We start from the raw sequence: 17,990 nt of genomic DNA, 5'->3' as shown, positions 1-17,990 counted from the left end.
GGATGTAAATGCAGTGTTATTGTTTCTGTGTTTGTCATCTTGTGCATGGGTGTGTTGCCCTGTATGGTTGTTATTACCCTGGCAGCTTTGCCTTGTGTGAATAGTGATTTTGTGGGCTAGGTGATTGTCTCTAGTGTGCATGCTTTAGTGATGGGTGTCCATGCAGGTCTGCAAGGGGTGTCCATTCATTGGTGTTGTATACAGGGCCTGGTATTTTGGATGAGTATGTTGTGATGGGGGGTATGTGGGAGGCGGTGAAGTGATGAGAGTGAGGGTAAGGGTGAGGGTTTGTAATGGCATGCAGGTGGGGGGGTGATAGTAATAGAGATTTGACTTACCAGAATCCAGTCCTCCTCCTACTCCCGCCAGGCCCTCAGGATACATGATCGCCAAGACTTGCTCCTCCCATGTTGTAAGTTGTGGGGGTGGAGGTGGGGGTCCACTGCCAGTCCTCTGTACAGCTATTTGGTGCCTTGCTGCAGTGGAACGTACCTTCCGCCGTAGGTCGTTCCACCTCTTCCTGATGTCATCCATTGTTCTGGGGTGCTGTCCCACGGCGTTGACCCTGACCACGATTCTCGGCCATAGCTCCATCTTCCTTGCAATGGACGTCTGCTGCACCTGTGATCCGAATAGCTGTGGCTCTACCCGGATGATTTCCTCCACCATGACCCCTAGCTCCTCCTCAGAGAACCTGGGGTGCCATTGCGTGCCATGGGTGTGGTGTGAGTGGTGTGGGTGAGGGTGTGTGGGGTGCTGTGTTGGGGTGTGATTTGGGGTGCGTGGATGGTGTATAGGTGATGGTGGTGTGTGTCTGTGGTCTTGTATGTGGTCTTGCTATCTCTCTTGTGGCACTTGTTTGTATTGGTAAAGGGTTGTGGGTAATGTGGGTGTGTGTTTTATCGTGGTGTGGGTGTATGGGTGTGGTGTGTGTATGTGTGTCAGGTGTGCATTATTCAAATTGTCCAATGTGGTGCTGTTTTGTTTGTGTGTGTGTATTGTTGTGTGTGGTTGTGGGTAATGTGGGTGTGTGTTTTATAGTGGTGTGGATGTGTGGGTGTGGTGTGTGTATGTGTGTCAGGTGTGCGTTATTCAAATTGTCCAATGTGGTGCTGTTTTGTTTGTGTGTGTGTATTTTGAGCGCGGCGGTATATACCGCCAATGGTTTAGCACCATTGAATGTCCGCTGCAGTGATTCGTGGGTCATAATGCTGTGGGCGTAGTTCTGTTACTGTAAAGGTGTGGGTTTTGGTCCCGCCAGTTTATCACTGACCTTTGGGCTGGCGGACTTGTATGTGTGGCTATATAGTGACGGATTGCTATGTGTGGGTCATAATATGGGTGGCGGTAATCCGCTGCTGCGGCGGTATGTTGGCGGCAGTCAGCATGGCGGTAAGTGGAATTTACCGCCAACGTCATAATGAGGGCCATAGTGATGTGTTTTATATGTCCTGACAGTGAAATATTGCTAATTTTGTTTTTCACTGTAGCAAGGCCTGTCCCTCTCATAGGTTAACATGGGGGCTACCTTTAAATATGATTAAAGTGTAGATTCCCTTTGGGAGCGGATAGACATGTGGAGTTTGGGGTCTCTGAGCTCACAATCTAAAAATACATCTTTTAGTAAAGTTGATTTTAAGATTGTGTGTTTAAAAATGCCACTTTTAGAAAGTGGGGATTTTCTTGATTAAAACAATTCTGTGACTCTGCCTGTTTGTGGATTCCCTGTCTGGGTCATTTTGACAGTTGGGCTGTTTACACCTCTCACTACACAGTGACACAAAGGGAGCTGGGGTGTAGTTTACATTTCCTGATGGGCCATCTGTGCTAGGAGGGAGGGAAGGAGTGGTCACTCACAACTGAAAGGGCTGTGTCTACCCTCCCCTCACACAATGCAGTCTCCAACCCCCTGGTGTGTGTCTGGGGGCCTGGCCTGGGCTATGCAGGATTTCACAAACAAGAGGTATTTTCCTTTGAAGTAAGCCTACTTCAAAGGGCAAAATGGGTATAAGAAGGGCACCCAAAAATACAGACTTTAGAACACTTCTGGAAACTAAGAGAAACCTCTGTCTGGAGAAGAGCTGAAGAGCTGAGGAAGAAGAAATCCACGAACAGAAAGCCGTGCGGGGAAAAGATCGACGCAACTCCGATCTGCGGCTGAAAAATCGACACGCTGCTGGCTTTGCGTCTGAAAATCGACGCTTGCCTGCAACGCGACCGGAAGATCGATGCCCAGAGCTGGAGAAACAACGCACAGCATCGCTGGCGGAGGCTGGTGAAATCGCAACCCGAGCTGCATGGTTTTCAGACCATCGTGTGGCTAAATTTCAGTCGCGAACACCGCTGGGCATGGAAAAACAATGCACGGCCTTCCCGGACCTGAGAGTGCTGACTGGATCAATGCATTGCTCTCCTGCGGAGAGAGGAAACAATGCACGCCGACCCGATTAAAGATGAAACAGCGCAAGGTCTCGCTCGTGAGTGAAATCAATGCATCGCAAGCCCTTTTTGATGCACACTTGCCCGTGCGGGGTTATTTTTGAGGCACCTACGATACATTTTCACGCTAACAGCGTTAACGTTGTGTTTAAAATTACATGAAGACTCTTTTTCATTTTTAGTGATGACTTGTGTTTGTGGATTTTTGTCATTTTGGTCTTGTTTTGTTTAGATTAATATTCTCTATTTTTCTAAACCTGTTTTGTGTCATTTTGTAGTGTTTTCCTTAAGTTACTGTGTGTGTTGGTACAAATACTTTACACCGAGCACTCTGAAGTTAAGCTTACTGCTCATGCCAAGCTACCAAGAGGGTGAGCGGGGGTTAGCTGAGGGTGATTCTCTTTTACCCTGACTAGAGTGAGGGTCCTTGCTTGGACAGGGGATAACCTGACTGCCAACCAAAGACCCCATTTCTAACAACTGCCCTGCTGCCTGAAGTCAGAGTGACTCTAAGGGCTAGCTGGTTGGCCTACTGATCAGAACCTCAGGGACAGAAAAGGCTCCAACCATCTTGATCCCACCCCTGAAACCAACGTGAGTGAGTCCTAACCCTCCAAGATGCACCCCCTAAGTCCTTGACCCTGGAAGTGCTATAGGAGCCCAGATATCCAAAATTCTAAATGTGGGTCTGCTCTGAGAACCAAGAGGCGATCAGACCAACCTGCTCATCTATCAAAACAAAATGCATTGTGGGTTGGCCTCACTCGACAGCAGCTCCCGCTACGTTCTTCTCTGCAGCAGCAAACCCTGCTCAGTGGTTCTTCACAGAAAGGATACCCAGCCTCATGAAGCCCTCATAGACTACAGCATCCAGCCACTTCTCCCCAGAGATTTAAAAAAAAAAGAGATTGAATCTGATTGCAGAATTCTTCACAGCAACTTCATCCAGCAGCTCCCCGATGGTGACTCCTCCTCCTTAGACACCCCATGCAGTCTTTCCCTGCTGAACTTCTCAGAAACCTTTTACTGAAATTTCTTCAAAGCCCGAAGGTAAGTGCAAACCGAGACCAATCCACTTTTTGTATCCGACTTGTGCTCCATCTCAGTCGGCCATATTTTTCAACTTTGACCTGATATTGCTTGTCTAGTTAACCGTGGTTGGCGCTTTGATGTTTTAGGCACTAGTTTTAACTCAAACTTTAAAAATCAATAAATACTGATTGGATTTTTGTTGTTTTGGTGTCATGTAATTTATTAAAATTCATTCTATTTTTCTTGTGCTGTATTTTCTTTAAAAAAAAAAATCTATTTATTGAGCATATGATAGCAGGTACAATGAATAAGTTACTGATTAACAAATCATGATTAGAAGTTATGGATATAGATTACTACAGAAATGCGGTTCATACCATAATAACTATGTACTTCTGTTATATAATAATTATTATCTAATAGTTCATAAGAATATACTGTATCCTTGGATTATGCCTTCAATAATAAACCTTGGCTTTAAATTAAGCTGGAGATGAAGATATCTTCTCCCATATAGAACGATACTTCCGTGTGGCCCTGCTTCTTTGTGCATACAGAATTTCTTTAGCTTGAACTGATAGCATTTCTTTAACGCAAAGATCATATGATGGACCTAGGGGGGGTCTTCCACTGTTGCAAAATCAAGAATTTCACAATCAATGTTGCAATAAAGAAGCATTGTTTTGCACCCTTGTACAGCCCGGGATGATTACATACGCCAAATAGGACCCCCAGTGGATCTGGTGATAACACTACCTGCAGTTTTGAGGGAATCGATTGAAAAATGCATACCCAGAAATTTGTAAGAGCAGTGCAAAGATAACAGACATGCAGCCAATCCCCAGTTTCACAATTACATCAGAAGCAATTGCTTGGATTTGATGGATCCCACTTATTAATCTGAGCTGGAGTATAGTAAAGCATCCACTATATAATAAACAACATCCTCTTGAAATTTGCCCCTCTTCAGGCTTTGGAGGATTAGATATTAAAATGCTTCCACATCTGGGAGTCGATCACACAAGATGTAGCATCTTCTATTCTACTTAATGCAGAAGGAAGAGCTTTTGACGGCAGTTCTTCTAGAAGAATACTGTACTACTTGCTGACCCCCATCCGTTTCTGAACCCACATGGCTTGCGTAATTCTGTGGGATAGTGATTCAGCCGAGTGTTGACCTAAAGAGCCCACTGACTGAATAAAGTGGTAAATCTGCAAATACAAGAAGCTTAAGCCTGGAGGGATAGCTGGATTGCTGCTTTGAAGATGTGGCCATGAAATAACACTGTCCCCTACTAAAGAATCCTGAAGCTTTACCAGCCCCAGGTTTGCCCAATCATTCAGTGCTTTAGTAGCTAGGGGAAGCCCAAATGCAACAGCTTCTCTTAAGGAAATAGTTCAATGAATCTGAGGAAAATGATAATTTTGTTGAAGCTCTGTACCTTTAGACCAAAGAAAGTTTGGGATCTTATATCTCGTACGTTTTGGGAGCCAAGGCATTTTATTTAAGAAAATGAGACAAATGAACATTATTTTCGAGAAACATCTGTTTCAAATAGAAGTTTAAATCAGCATGATGAGAAGAAGAGGCATTCACCAACCAATCAATATAGGTCGCCTCGTAATACTTCTTAAAATGGGGCAGGGCTAGACCACCATCCTCTAAAGTAAACTGAACTGTCTCCAGTCGAGTGCGAGGTTCCTTATTCGACCAAATAAATTGACGCAATATAATTTTAAGCTCTTTAAAAAATTTCTGGGGAACCTTGATCATAAGGTTAGAATATGTAAATAAAAATAAAGTTAAGATCATCATTTTGATCAAGGCTGTGTGGCCAATTATTGTTAAGGATGAATTCTGCCATTTATGTATAAGGGCCTGTGCTTTCTTGAGAGTGGAAAGATAGTTCATTGAGTAAAGATCCAACATGTTTTAAGTGACATATGCCCAAATATCTGATAGAATGAGGGGACCGATAGTTAATTTGTAACTTGGCTGGCAAGATAGAATCTTGAGCATTAAAGAGCAAACCCCCAGACTTGGATTTGTTGATCTGATAACCCCCCAACTTGGAAAATTCTGGAATTTTGCTGAAGGCCTTTTCAATATTCTGAGAGTCGGCCACTAGATATATGATTGCATTGTCCGCAAAGAGTTTTAACTTAGGTGCACCTGGTCTCAGGGGTTTTAGAGAGACAGCCTGCTTCAAGGCCGAAGCCAGTGGCTCGATAAAAAGAGCGAGGAGGACCGGAGACAGAGGGCATCCCTGCTAGATCCCTCGTCGTATTGTGACCTTGCCGGCTACCTGTGCATTAATTAGTATATTAGCCTCTGCCACTTGGTAAAGATTGAAGAGACATCTGACTATTTTATCGGAAAACTTAAATTAACTTCGGATTGCAAAGAGGACTTTCCATTGTACAAGATCAAAGGCTTTTTCCGCATCTAAAATTATTACAGCTGCTCTGATTTTGTTAGTAGAATAATAATCAATTGCCTGGAGTAGAAAATTTGTATTAGTAGAGATAAATCTACCCGGGAGAAAACCACACTGATCATGATGAATCAGGCCTTGGACTAGAGGTATAATACGGGCCGCCCAGATTTTCATATGGATCTTGTAGTTGCTATTAAGAAGACTAATAGGTCGATAAGAATTGTGTTTCTCTGCAGTCTTGTCTTTTTTTAAGAACACTATTACTGCCCGAGTAAATGAACTAGGTATTGTTTCTCCATTAAATATTGCATTAAAGGGTGCGGCTAAGATTGCTACAAGTTGCTGGGCCAGAATTTTGTAGAGATCCCCAGTGGATTTCCCCGCTGGAGAGTCCCTAATGGCTTTTGCCACCTCTGCTTCAGTAATTGGCTGCAGCTGTGCAGATTGGAGCTCTTGGTGAAGTCTCAGTAGTCAGACTGACCCGAGATATTTGTTGTTGAGCTGATCACTTGTAGTTAATTTGGGAGAATAAATATTTGTGTAATGCGCAAGAAACACTTTTCCTATCTCACTAGCCTGATCCACCAAGCTCCCCTGGGATTCGTCAAAAATAGATTGAATTAAAGAAGCATTCTGGTGTTTTTTAACACAGTGCGCCAAGAATTTACCTACATGGTCATTCTCCTCATAATATTGCTGAAAACATGTATTATGATTGATGATCTCTTGTTCTAAGAAAATGTTCTTTAAATGTTTTTTTGCCATTACAGAAGCGAGGACATGTGATTACTGCATGACTGATGCACTCGCATAGTGTTATTACATTCCTGCTGTAGACCAATTACTTTTGCCTTCTTAGCTTTTCGAAGAAAGGCATTGAAACCTATAGCTTCCCCTCTAATGTGCGCTTTGCATGACTCTTAGATGGCAAATATAGAAGCACTTACTTTGTTTCTAGTTAGAAACTCGGCAACTGATATTTTAAGAATAGAAATCCAACCTTCGTTAGTTCGTAAAGATTTGTCGAGAAACCATCTAGGTCTTTCTCGATACTGGTCGAGAAAGGATAATTGAACCAGTGGGATGGAATGATCCGAGAAAGGGTTGGATATTATATTTGAAACAACTTTGAATGAGAGGTGAGACACTAAAAAGAAATCAATCCTAGGTGCCGAATTAAACCTTTTTGAGAAACAAGTGTAACTTTGCTCTTTTGAATGGCCCTGCTGCCAGGGATCCTGCAGTGCCAGATCACAGATACATTTTGTCAAAAAACTGTATGATCGTGGCTTGTTTTGTGAATGATTTTTGCAAGAGGCATCTAGATTCGTATTCTGAATAATATTAAAGTCCCTGCTAATCACCAGGAGGCCCGACAGTGTGCTCAAAAGGTCATAGAGGCTTTGCAGGGACGTAGTTTCATCTTCTATGGGACCATAGAAACTTGAGATGTGCATTAGTTGCCTTCCTGCCTTGGCACTAATTACTATCCATCTTGCTTGAGGATCACAAAGAACCTCAAGGACTTCTCCTTGAAATTCCCATGTGAAACGACCTGCCACCCCCGAACGGCCGCAATGGCAGAGGCAAAAAAGGAATGGGAAATTAAATTTGAGATACTAGGACAGTTATGCTGTTGATTAAGATGAGTTTCCTGCAATAGAATCACCTTTGCCTGGTAGGATCTTAACCAATGAAGTATTGCTCTAAATTTATGAGAATTGCTCAGACCATGCGCTTACACAAGGCAAATTTAATAGAGCCTAGAGAAACATATTCGTTTGATTATCGCTCATTTGGTAAATAGATAACGTTTTTTAACATATTCAAAATGCATTCTATCCTTGATATACTTTTTTCCACTTACTCCCTTGACAGTCATACTAATCCCTGCATTGCTCATTTCCTTATTAAACAAACAGGATGCAGCAAGCCCAAAAAGAACGCATCAATCCCTATTAGTGTCCAATAAATCACAATGCACACAATAATGGCTTGTTTAGGCTGTTATGGTGTGCAACTCCACCAAGGCCCCGGCTGCACAAAAGAGCCTAAGGGTCGAGAAAACACCCGAACAATTCAAAAGCAATTAGGGGGTGCACTACTTCAAAACATCCAATAAAATACAATGAGTACAGAAAGTCCAATACTATTGAACAAATAATGGTACGAAGTTTCTGTTGGTTTCTTCCCGAAAACTTTAATTGGTATGAGAAGCTTGTTACAACAATAAATCCGTGAAGACAAGCAGCAGAGAAGCTTGTTACAACAAGAAGTTCATGAAGACAAGCAGCCAACGCGTATCGCCCTATACAGATGGGCTTCTTCAGGGCTGCAAAGTAACATGTAATCATACAGAAAAGTAAGGTTATATAGTGACATACGTAAAATAACAAGGACAAAACATATTAACATACAAGATGTTATTTTACATACATTTGGCAAAAAACAACACACAACCCAATTGCTTTGTAAGATGACAACAAAGTTGCAAAAAGAAAGGATATATATGAACAATATCTTCATTGAGACCAATATCGAATTGTGTGTAGTTAGCAGAACCAGCAAGGAAAAATAGTCAAAAAAAAGGGAAAAAAATCCAAGATAAGGTTCAAGAAATACATCGTGAAAGAGTGTGCACATGAACATAATAAAGTGAGTTCCTTATAGAAAACCAGTGCAAATAGCATTATAGAGACTCGAAAAAGGGCAGCATCCCTCAGCCATTAAATCTGAAGTCCCATTGAAGACCAAGAAGCGACATAAAATAGCAAAAGTTAATTCAAGTCAAAAAAGTTAATCTACGTCAAAAAAACACACATACCAGAGGTAGTATTCCAATTGAAATAAGATTGTTGTTCACAATGTGCAAATGGGTAAAAGTATATGAAGATTCTAAAAGAAGAGAAAAAAGAAATGGGAAGAAGAAAACCATGGCAATGTATATGGTCAGGGGCGAGGGTCACTAATTGCAAAAAAAGGGAATAGGCCAAAAGTATAACGTTTATGGTAAATACAATAGGACCAGAGAAAAAATATATATGGAGACGAAAAAGTTTATGAAGTGTATAGGTCAAACGGAAAGTCCGCGGCACCCTCAAGAATAAATTTGAAAGTTTTTGGGTAGTCGCATTCGTAAGACAAAGGCTATTTCAGCCTTACCTGAAAGAAGTATATTAGTTGCTGCGTGGTGATCCCGGTAATCACAAGGTCCGCTAACCAGAGAAACAAAAGAGAGGAAGACGGGCCCGGCCGTGTGTCACCCGGCCAATTATTTTAGTGCGTGTTCAGCGTCCGAGTATCAAAGACTTTGAGATGAGGGATGCCGGGTGTTTATAACCCCGCCATAAACGGGAAAACAGATATAAACAGAGAAGGTGGACTATGTTTGGCCGACATCGTTCAGGGGTTAGTGTACTATTTGTCGTGTGCGGCGGCCATATTAGAATGGAGAAAATGAATATAAAGGGAAGTACAAACCCAGTGTTATTGTAAACAACAAGAACAGAGATTCCAAAGGTAAAAATGAAAAATAATAAAAAATATATTACAAGATTAGTCAAAGATGTTAAGAATCATATAATAAGATGCTAAAGGGAAGAGAAAAAGAGGGATAAGGAAGAGGAGAGAAGAGAAGAGCAGTAAAAAACAATAACAAACCCAGATAGGGAAAGAATACCAGGTAATAATCGAATAGTAGGTGGAAAAGCATATACCCGGCCATAGGGGGTGACAAGGTAATAGCAAAGTGTCATATAAGACAATGAAGAGATATACAGTACAAATAACAGTACAACCTTAAGTTATCATTGAGTTAACCTATTTGCATGAATGATTAAGCAAATGAGTATGAAAAAACTCCAACCCAGATAGGCATAAAAAAATAATTTTAGCATTATTAAATTAGATTTAAAGCCCTAGGCAAATACATGAAGAAAGTCACTTTGACATACAGTAATCACATAGATTGACTATACATAGGATCAATATAAAGAAACAATTTTAAATAAAAGACCTCTATAGAAATCTCAAAGGAGCATGTCATTCAATAGTCAGATGGAGATAATTGTGAAAAAATAGTATGTATATTATACACCAGAAATATTATAGGTAATAGTGAAATTCGTCGTCTGTATTATGTCCCAACTCAACTGCTCGTAAACGACATATCCAGGCTGCCTCCCTTTTACGTAGTTGCAGCTCTCTATTGCCCCCCCTGGGATTTGGTGGGATATGGTCAATCCCTTGAAACCAAATCGAATCATCGTGTGGGTGAACCAGTATCATATGCGATGACAGTGGGTATCTATTATCGTTATTCTTGATAGCACGTATATGCTCCTGTACTCGATGTTTAAGAGGACTTATGGTGCTACCCACATATATTTTGTTACATGCACACCTTAAGATGTAGATCGCAAATTTGGTGTTACAATTGATAAAACTCTTAATGGTGTGGGTCCCTGTGGTACTGGTTTTGTCCAGACCAAAGGCACACACATTGCATTTGCGACATGTATAAAAACCCAAAGGCTTTGTAGAGAGCCATGTAGTTGTGTTAGGTACAGAAACATAACTGGGGCAGAGATAGTCCCTCAGTGTCCTTCCTCTTCGGTAAGTGATCTGAGGTACCCTGGGGAGGAACCCTTTAAGTCCAGGCCGGTCAGTAAGCAAATGCCAGTGGCGTTTAAGTATTTTATAAATACCTTGACTATAAACCGTGTATCTAGTCACAAAGGACAAGTGTTCAATGCGTTTATTGTTTTTCCCTTAGGTTTTAATGTCAAAGTATCCTTTCTTGGTGTACTCATAATACGTTGTTCTGCTTTACAGAGGATCTTGTGATTATAACCTCTATTAGTGAATCTCTGTTTGACAAATCCAATTTGTTCACAGAATTGGTCATCAATGCTACAATTCCGTTGCACGTGTGTCATTTCGCCAAAGGGAATATTATTGATTACAGAAGATGGATGTGCGCTAGTCGCGTGTAAAAGGCTGTTATAAGACGTGGATTTCCTATAGAGAACACTTTGTACAGAATTGTGTTGTATGAAAAATCTTATATCCAAAAAATCAATACTGTCCCGACTGTAATGGAGACTGAGTTTTACATTATAAGTATTGTCATTGAGAAAGGCATGATACAGGGTAAGTTGTTCAATGGATCCATTCCAAATCAAGATAATATCATCAATATACCTCCCCCAAAATACAATAAATTCCGTCCAGGGGGAGGCATGCTTCCCCATGCGTGTATTTTTTCACACCAGCCCATAAAGAGACAGGTATATGATAGGGCGAATTTTGAACCCATCGCTGTCCCTTGTATTTGCTGAAACCACCTGGTATTATGTAGAAAATAATTTCTAGACAAAGGGCCTGATTCTAAGCTTGATTCTAAGCCGCCAGAAGACCGTCCCGCGGTCAAAAGACCGCGGCGGTCATTCTGGGTTTCCCACTGGGCTGGCGGGCGACCGCCAAAAGTCCGCCCGCCAGCCCAGTGGGAAACACCCTTCCCAAGAGGAAGCCGGCTCCGAATGGAGCCGGCGGAGTGGGAAGGTGCGACGGGTGCAGTTGCACCCGTCGCGAATTTCAGTGTCTGCAAAGCAGACACTGAAATTCTTTGTGGGTCACTCTTACGGGGGCCCCACGACACCCCATACCGCCATCCTGTTCCTGGCGGGCGACCCGCCAGGAACAGGATGGCGGTATGGGGTGTCAGAATCCCCATGGCGGCGCAGCAAGCTGCGCCGCCATGGCGGATTCCCATGGGCAGCGGAAAGTCGGCGGTACACCGCCGGCTTTCCGCTTCTGGCTGCGGCTTTACCGCCGCGGTCAGAATGCCCGGCGGAGCACCGCCAGCCTGTTGGCGGTGCTACCGCCAACCCCCGCCCTGGCGGTATTTACCACCAGGGTCAGAATGACCCCCAAAATGATGTCAATCATTTCTAGAAGCATCTGATTATGGGCATAGTGGTCAGCGGAACGAGTATTCAAATAAGAAGTAACTGCCAACAGGCCAAAAGATTTTTGGATACAAGTATAAAGACTATTGACGTCCATTGTGACAAATAAAAGGTCATTTGACCATGGAAGGTCCTCAAACTTATTGAGGATATCCTTAATGTCCTGTATAAATGAGGGTAGATTATTGACAAACTTTTGTAAGAAAAGATCCACAAATTCCGATAGCCTCTTAGTGGGGGAATCGATCCCCGATATAATAGGTCTGCCAGGAGGAAAGGTACCTTTTTTGTGAATTTTCGGAAGGATATATATGCAAGGATACCTTGGATATTTCACGAGTAGGTATTTGTACTCATGGTCAGACAGTAGACCCTGTTTATGCCACCCCCACAGTTTATTATTAATATGTTCTGTCAAATCAAAAATTGGATTGCTGGTGAGGCATTTATAACAAGCAGTGTCAGCCAATTGCCTTTCTATTTCCTGCATATAGTCACTTTTATTCATAATGACTACATTTCCGCCTTTATCAGCCTCACAAATTACAATGGATTGGTCTTTTTTACGGCTAGTAAGAGCCTTACGTTCTGAAGTGGACAAATTGTCTATTTGCCGCCAGTTAATTTTAAACAAGCTTAAAAATTTGAATAAGTCGGAAGAGACCTTATTTGCGAACAGATCGATATTACTATGTGCATTAGTAGGTATGAATTTTAAGGCCACTGGTAATATTGAGATCCTCCTTAATTCCTAAATCTGTTCTAATGTCCTCAATGCCAATTTCACCACCATTTTGTAAGGACATCAGAAGTTGTATACCATATAGGTCCGATATCAATTCAGTTGCTAAGTGAGTATCTTCGACAGTATGATCCACAGTCTGAGATGTAGGGATTTCACTACTAGAGAGACCCCCAAAATGAGAGGAAAAGTCATTCTTCAATTTGAGTTGACGAGTAAATTTAAATAGATCAACAAAGATTTCAACCTGGCCATTGGTCTGTGTGGGACAAAATCCCAATCCTTTACTAAGTAAATAACACTCCATTTTGCCTATTTCCTTGTGCATATGACCTGCTCTTTTTATCCCCCGGTGCAAAACCCTGAGCACCAAGTGATTTCAGCCCACAAATCCTACACCTACACATCATGCCTCATCCGCCCTGTGCCCCCAGCCCTTCCCCGAGGTGAACCTCCCCAACCCCCAAAAGAGAGTGCATTGGAGTGGCACTCATGAGTCTGTGTCTGGGAAGAGTGAAAGGTGTAGGCCAGCGATGACCAACGGGAACAAAAAGGGAAAAAGATTTAAAAAAAGGGCAAAGACAAAACGGAGGGGAAAAAGAACACTGTAGAACATAGAATCTTAAGACCCTCAAAGAGATACTATTCCTCCCCTTCCTTCCCCCTCAGTTGATGGACATGACATTTCATAAATCAATCATGTGCTCCACAAAAATTTAATTTTGCCAATTGGCCAATGGCAGCTGGGGCACCCAGTTTTTTAAACTCATCACTCAGGCTAACAAGTTCACGACGTCGTCGTGCTGTAATTGCAGACATAGCAGAAAAGACCCGAAAAGAGAAATCACTTTCTACTTTGAACGTTCTCATTTTTATAGCTTGAAATACAATCTGTTCCTTAATCCTATACTCACCAAAGTTGACCAAGATAGTACGTGGATATTTAGAATTCTGGAACTGCACCACCGGAACTCAATGAGTCTGCGTGATGGTTAAGTCTGGGCATGTCGAGGTTTTGACTCAGAGAATGTAGTTGTGAATCAGATCTGTTGCTACATTCGTCTCTTCTGGAATCCCAACAAATCTCAAATTGACATATCTAGATCTATTTTCAATATCATCCAATTTGTACTGAAGTGCCTACAGTTCAGCCTGGATTTTGCTCCCTACAACTGAGGATCTATGGTGTGCATCCTCAAGCTCAGAGACCCATTGTTCTGCTTGAGTGATCCGGGATGTTAAATGCGATATATTTGAATAAAGTTGAAGTAATTGATCATTTATTTATTTTTATGAGCCTGTTTGTGGGGTAGTTTTAGATCACGTTACTCCATTAAGATTAGATTCAACATGGTCTCAACGGTGGGGTTAGACCGTATGGTAACCGTTGGTGGATGTGGGAGGCTTGGAGGTAGAGCTGCATTATCATCATCATCGTCTCCAATAACCAAAGGGTGTGAAGCCATGGAATGTGAATTCAATAGAGCCTGGAATAACCAAGGCAGTTGGAGTTTTTGAGCAACCAAAAGACTGATCGTCGAATACGTTCTTGGTCAGGAGGGGGCTTTTCTCTCTTTCAGCCCCTTTTCTGACAGATCTTGAGAACAACGGATAAGAGGGTCTTGCTATATCCTGGGCCTCCATGTGTGAGGGAGCATGAGGCGAAGCAGTATCTGCGTTTACAGAAATGGGTCCCATCCCGTTGCCAATGGTGAGGCATGGACACCCTTCTCCTACTTGTTCCACAGTATGCGTTGATGATGCGGAAAACAAGCTCAGGGTGGCTGTCATTCTCACTTCTTGATGACTGATAGATAAACTTGCTGGAGGAGGTGACTGGGGTAACAAACAGGATGTAGCCGGGTTTGGTCCTTCCTGGAGTCCTTTCATACTATTGTTCTGAACTTTCTTGGATCCAATTATTGGTTTAGCCGCAAGTGATGGGGTCAAGCCCTTGGATTTACTTATTCTCGAAGGTCTGCCCAATGCACGAATCTTGGAGGAAGCATCCCAGGTAATACGTTTCATAGGAGCCCTTTAAATCATTTGTTGCGCTCCCGCCGCCGCGGGTAGCGCTTTCACGATCAGGAGGAGGGGCCAGCCGCCATACGTCAAGGCGAGGAGCCCTTTAAATCATTTGTTGCGCTCCCGCCGCCGCGGGACGTGCGCGGGCGAAGGCCGGGCCAAGGGCGGGCCCGTCCTTGCCCGTCATCGCCCGGAGGAGACTGGGCTGGGCCACCCCCCGAAGTTCTGTCTTTTTGATATTTGGTGTGGTATAGAGGCCTTTGGAATTTCTTTTGCATAGTTTGTCTGGTATTACTTGATCTCGAGCTCCTCTTAGCACCAAAGGGGCCAGTGGAGCAGCTACTATTTCCTCTCGCTGCTAGGGGCTTCCTTTCTCCCTGTCACCATTTGCACTTGACACTAGGAACCAGGGAACCAGGGCTGGGCCATTGGATAGACGATATGGGGAAGAGGAAGGCCGATGATGTATCAGTGCCCCAGTCTCGGGTTAAAAAACCCAAGAAACGTTCGGTTGGGAAAGTGGAGGGATGTCCCAATATAAATCTACAGTACAGCAATTTAAAACAATCGACTCATTGTTTGAAGAGGTAGAGGCTATACTGAGGAGTCCTTCTGTTACGGGTCTTTCTACACCGGATACCATTCCTCCTAAAAAGATTCCTGACCTTTTCAACAACAAAAAAAAACTCAGATGCATAGAATAGAGGTTAAGGCTGATTTACATCCCCCTCCCCACCCCCAGGGTGTAATTCCTTCACTCTTGGAGATTTCACCATCCTTGGTGGAAACTAATGGATGTTTATCTGTAGAAGGTGCACCCTATTTGAGGTGCACGTCCCCACCTCCTACTGTTATTCCTTGCTCAAATAGGTTTTCGGTTCTGTCCTCTGATTCTGTAAGTCCTGGACATTCACAAACCCTACTTGTAGAAGGAACTGACAAAGACTCCTTGGATGGAAAGATGGGCAACAACGAAGCTTCTCAATTGACTATCATTTCTCAGAAAATAGATGACGTTAAGTGTCTGTTGGTATCTTTGATGAACAAAATTGCTGGACTCTATGATCAAAAGTCTTGTTGTAATTGCATTGTGCCACATGTCTCTGCCCCTTCCTCTGATTTATTGATGGAAACTAAAAAACCTAGTCCTCCTACCGTAGGTGATAAACTGACATCCTCTTCTATACATAACATCGCTAGGGGAAGAAATGGTAGCTCCACAACGCACAGTAAGTCTGCTTGTCAGACTATGTTCTCCACCCATGAGCGAGTTCCCAAACTAAGTATAAATAAGTGTGGATCCATCTCTGGTCGGGGGGACAAAGGTACTCCTTGCCCAATAACCTCTCAGTTAAATCTAGGGGGATTGCCCCCTGCAGCAAGTTGTTGTGTTAGTTCCCATTCTGCCACTCACCCTGATCATTTGTCACTCTTGCAGACTTGTGACATCAAGGGAAGGTTAAGAAGGAGGAGGGAAGATGCCACTATATATTTGACTAGGGTGCCAAAGCTACCTCAGGGCAATAGAGAGTCGAGCGACTCTCTTACTAACAAAGTCATTTATTGGATTCGCTCCCAGAGGAACTGTCTTTCTGTTATCCGGTCTGATATATGTGAGGCACACAGACATAATCAGTTAGGGTCGGATTTTGATTATATTTCGATTCTTTTTAATGATAGCAGTCTAGTTAATGATCTCCTGGCCTTCGATTCACGGACAGGTACACTATGTAGAGATAGGGAACCAAAACTTAGACTCAGTAGTCAGCCGCCTGGGGCCCCGCTATGCAGAGGATGTTGTACATCTGGAACTATTGTAGCCGGGGTTATTCCCTCTTCAGATAATTCTGTAACATCTAATTCTGAGAACCCTTACCCCTTACTTTCTGAAACAGATTGACTGATTACCCCCTGTATAGTACTTCCTAAAAAAGCAAATGACAAGTGTCATCCTATAGGGACTCCACTTCCCGTCTCTTTAATGAGATCCAAATTAACAACTACGCCTCCTAAAATCAATATTATATCTTGGAACGTAGCAGGAATTAAGTCAAAGTTGGATGACACGGAATGGGTAAGCCTTATTAACAAACAAGATATCTGTCTTTTTCAAGAAACCTGGACTGCAGAACAGTTATCTATACAAGGCTTTACAACCTATTTTTCTGCTGCCCAACCTGCCTCTGGTGGCTTTGGAAGACAGATAGGAGGGTTAATGATTTTATTGAACAACAAGCTAGAATGTGACCACTCTATGATAAAGTTTAATTCTTATGATCTGCTGGGTGTGCAACTTATTTTCCGACCCGGATTCAGGCTGATAGTTCTGAATACCTATGCAAGATCCGTTCCTCGTGGGTCAGAATCAATGGTTCTCACCCAGTTGACGGACTACATAGAGCTTTTGGACCCCCGGGTGTCCGGGGAGGCTTCCCAGGCCGTCCCGGGGGTCAGGGGTGGGTATTCCCCAATCTAAGGAAATGGTGTTTTCTCCCGTTTCCTGTGTTGCATCTCAGTTGTCTTCCCTATGCCTGAAACATGGCCTGAGAGAATGTAACGGCCACACTAAATCTGATTCAGAGGGAGCCATCACTTTCAAGCGAGGGCTTTCCTTTAGCACTATTGATTATATCCTGGTGGACATTAGGCTATGGTCAAGTTCACTGGACATGGAAATTTTATCTCGCTTGGATAGCGATCATAATCCTCTGTGCCTTGTACTGACCAACTATGCATTTTTAAGAGTCCAGCACACAACGATTACTAATGTCCCACTCCCTTACCTGAACCATAGACGTTCTCGGGTCTGTTGGCCAAAGGTTGAATCCAATCCGTACTTGATTGGGGAAATATATTCATTATTTTTTTTTTTTTTTATAGATTACGAGGATCAAGAAGCCCCTGATATTCCTATTATGGCTATCCACATTAAATTGGTGGATTCCCTACAGGGTATCTTCTATAAGGAAATCCCTTCCAAATCGAGACCAGCTGATACCCCCCGTAGGGATTGGTATAATCAAGATTGTGTGCGAGCAAGATCCAATCTAAACAAGGCTGTAAAAAACTCTACTCAAGTGGCTATTAAAGAGGCCCGACGTAGGTATGCTAATGCCCAGAAACAAGCAAAAAAAGACTGGGATAATGAGATATGGCAGAAGCTGCTTGCAGCAGTTAAATACAAAGATGATAGTTCCTTTTGGCGGCTGCTGACCTCTAGTTCGAAAAGGGGCAATGACGATATCGGTATGTATATACAGCCCGAAAGATGGGTGTCCTATTTTTCTGGAATATACACTCTGCCCGCATCGCAAGCCCCGGAGGATCCGGGATACAATGAGTGTT

The sequence above is a fragment of the Pleurodeles waltl genome, chromosome 3_2 (assembly GCF_031143425.1).
Source record: "Pleurodeles waltl isolate 20211129_DDA chromosome 3_2, aPleWal1.hap1.20221129, whole genome shotgun sequence".
NCBI classification, from domain to species: Eukaryota; Metazoa; Chordata; class Amphibia; order Caudata; family Salamandridae; genus Pleurodeles; species Pleurodeles waltl.
Note: the sequence above shows the minus strand (reverse complement) of the source record.